This window comes from Octodon degus, unplaced genomic scaffold, assembly GCF_000260255.1.
Source record: "Octodon degus isolate 3935 unplaced genomic scaffold, OctDeg1.0 scaffold00163, whole genome shotgun sequence".
Lineage (NCBI taxonomy): Eukaryota > Metazoa > Chordata > Mammalia > Rodentia > Octodontidae > Octodon > Octodon degus.
The window spans coordinates 3,547,701-3,551,267 of record NW_004524739.1 but is presented as its reverse complement, the minus strand read 5'-3'; positions in this window follow the sequence as shown (position 1 = coordinate 3,551,267).

Sequence of the window (3,567 nt, the reverse complement as noted above, 5' to 3'; positions counted from 1 at the left end):
TCCACAGGAGCTGATTCAGCCAAGTTGACACAATGTATCAACTAACACAATCCACCCCTTGTCAACTTGGCAACTAGACATATACTTTTTAAAGCCAATTTCCAGGTACACAGACATGCTTAAACATTTTACAACTTGAACATTGTATTAGAACCATGACATGTTACCCTTTCCCCTCCAAAGACTCATGCACAACCATTTATGCAAAAGGCATTTTAGTCCATCTCTAAGAGTTGCCAAAGTCTTACCAGTTTCAGCAACACTGAAAAGTCCAAGTCCTAAGCCTCCAAGATCTAAGGCAAACTCTTAGCTGTGAGCCCCTCTACAAATGAAAAGTTAAATGCTTCCAACATTCACAGGCACAAAATAAACATTGCCATTCCAAAAGGGATACACAGCAGGATACAAGCACCTGGGACCAAAACAAGTCCAATGTCCAGAAGGGCAAATGTTAAGTCCTGCAGTTCCTGTGGACCATTCAGAGCACCTTGTAATGAGCTGTGAGCTCCAAAAGCCGTGGCTCCACCCCTAGGGCACTTCTGAGGCTAGCTCTTAGGGCTTTTCTCTCAGGCCTGCTTTGCTCCCTTTTTGCAGCTTTTCTTAGACTATCCACATTCCTGGCTTTTTCAAACTTCTGAGGTTTCCACTGGATAGGCTTCTCACTCACAGCTTCACACACTGCCCTCTCAGGGGCACATTGCCTGGCCTCCCAGGCCTTCTTCTGAAGTCTGGGTGGAAGCCTTTCGAACCTCCAAACGCCTGCATTCTGCATGCGCCTACAACCAAAGCCACCAGCTGGAGCAGTAAGCAAGCTTCCTTCTCTCCTGACGGTAGGAGTTGAGTGCCTGCATCGCTGAGCACTCTGACCCTGATTCTGAGAAACAAATTCTCTATGCTGGGGCCATTCTGCAATCTGATGTGGCCGCCACCTCCATTCTGGAACCTGGTGTGGCCGCCGCCTCCATTCTGGAACATGGGGCTCTGTGGCTTTTTCCTCAAAGCAAAGTTCTTCACCCTTGTGATTCTGGGGCTGCACAGGGCAAGAACCTGCCACCTCCTGTGATGCCCTCAGGACATCTTTTCTACTCTCAGCAATGGAGATCCTCTCAGCTTTGTCTTCACAGTCCACAGCCTGCCTGGTGCTTCCTTTCTGGCCAAACTCACAACATTTTAAAGCATCCTTTTGGGCTTTTTGCTCTTCATTCTTAACATAAATCTGGCTAAAAGCCCTCAAGAGCAACCATGCCACTGCCCCAACATTTGGCTGCTTTGAAATTTCTTTTTCAAGATTAACTAGTCCATTGTGCTTAATTTCAGTCTCAGGAAAAGTCTCTGGACAGGAGCAAAATGCAGACAAACTTTTTGCCAATCCGTAACACAAATCATCCGAAGTCCAACAACCAATGCTGTCCTTCTTCCCAGCAGAAACCTCCCCAGCCTGGTCTTTACAGTCAGGCTTCCTATCAGCAGTCTGGTCTGAGCTCTGACCAGAATCTCCCAAACAGTACAGCTGAAGCTGTTCCAGCGCTTCGCTTGTAGGCTCCATCTCCAAGCCTTTCCTATCTCTTCCCACAAGCCAGTCCCAAAAGCTTGTAAGCCACATTGTCAGTTATAGCCACAGCAACCACACCACTCTTATGGTACCAAATTCTGTCTTAGTTACTTTTTATTTGTTGTTGGGATAAATACCCGACACTCAGAATAAAGGAAGGAAAGGTTTATTTTGCTCACAGTTACTGGAGGGTTCAGTCCATATTCCGCTGGCTCCAAGGCAAACAGCAGTTCACCCAGCAGAAAACAATGAAGAGCAGAGGAGGAGCAGCAGCTGCGGCGGCGTCCATCAAGCCTCTCTCTTCCTTCTGCGCTGACTGCGAAGACCGGCCGGCGCTCCACAGTGAAGCTCGGAGCTCCTCCAAAGTGGCACGGCGGCCGCAAAGATCAAGCTCCTCAGAAGACTGGGACTTCTCCACGGAAGCGGGGCTGGGCAGCAGGAAACCAGGAAGGGCGGCTTCCTGCTTTTCTCAATTCCTGGGCCCTGCCCACCTGCGGGGCGAGGCCCCCATGCTGAGATCCGCCAGAGCGGATTCAGCCAAGTTGACACAATGTATCAACTAACACAGACCCGACAGGGGCAGATCCAGGGAAGAACTAGGGTCCTGGAATAACATGAGATACAAAAGCTCAGAGTTGATTTGATTGAAGCTTAGGCTCCCATAAGGCATTGAGGCAATGTCTTTTACCCATTCTTACCTGAACAAAATGACCAAATGACCTTGTAGGCTATAAAGCCCCCTTGAAGGCTCTATCTTTCTATCCTACACTAAGGAGAAACTGAGTTCCCGAACTAAGAGAAAAGGTGTGTCACTGAGTTTCTAACGGCCCACATCTGGGAGATAGAAACAATAATGACTGAATCTTTTAGGGAAAGCTCAAAAAGTCTAGACCAGAAGGCTGAAGGACCTGAGGCAGAAGCCAAAGAGTCTGTGCTGGAAGCCAGGAAATGGCATCCAAGAAGCTGAAGGCTGAGACTGGAGCTCCTCCAAGGAACAGAAGCAAGCCCGTCCTTCCTCATTTCCCCTGCAGAGGGTCCAGGCAACGAGCTGCCCTAGGTTGGGTCCTCTGCTTCCTAGGGTGTAGAACTGCACACGTGACTTAGTCCAGTTTGTGAACCTCTCAAGTTGACACAGTCAATCAACCATTATTACTAGTGGGTACTATTATCCTTACTGTTACCCCAGATGAAGAAACTAAGGCACAAGTGCACGAGGTATTTTGCCTCTGATCACAGGGAGTAGACGATAGAATGGAGGCGATCTTACAGTGGACATTGGAAGCGTTTTTGCGGGGTGGCGAGATAGCTCAGCGGACTAAAGCACCTGCTTATGCAAGCTTAGGCCAGTGCGGAACCATGGCTTGATCCTGGGTACCACATGCTGTGCCAGCCCTGTCCCCAGGTCAGGCTGAACTGGACAGAATCTGGGCGTGGTGGCACAGTGGCGCATGCCTGTAATCTCAGCGCTGAGGAGGCTGAAAGCAGGAAGATCACCACAACTCCAAGCTGCATAATGAGACCCTGTAACAACCAAATACATTTTTAAAAAATGATTAACTAAATTTTTAAAAAGAAGCATTGAGGCTGGCCAGATAGCTCAGCAGATTACAGTGCCTGTGTAGACAGACTCAGGGGCTGGGGTTCAATCCCTGGTATGCAGTGCCAGCCCCACACCTGGGGCCCACTGAGACTGGGCGTGGGGGCATGCACCTGTAATCCAAGCACTTGGGAGGGTGAAAACAGGAAGATCACTGAGTCCAATCTATGTAATCAGACCCTGTAGACCTTGTGCTTAATACATGTACTGTAGACCCTGTACTTAATACATGAAGGAGGAGGAGGAGGAGGAAGAGGAAGAAGAGAAAGAGGAAGAAGAAGAAGGAGGAGAAGGAGAAGGAGAAGGAGAAAGAGAAGGAGAAGGAGAAGAAGAAGGAGAAAGAAGCAGCAGCAGCTTTGGGGTGGCAAGTCCATTCCTGGCAGTTTCTTTTAAGGACACAACTATGGTCCTGGTGACA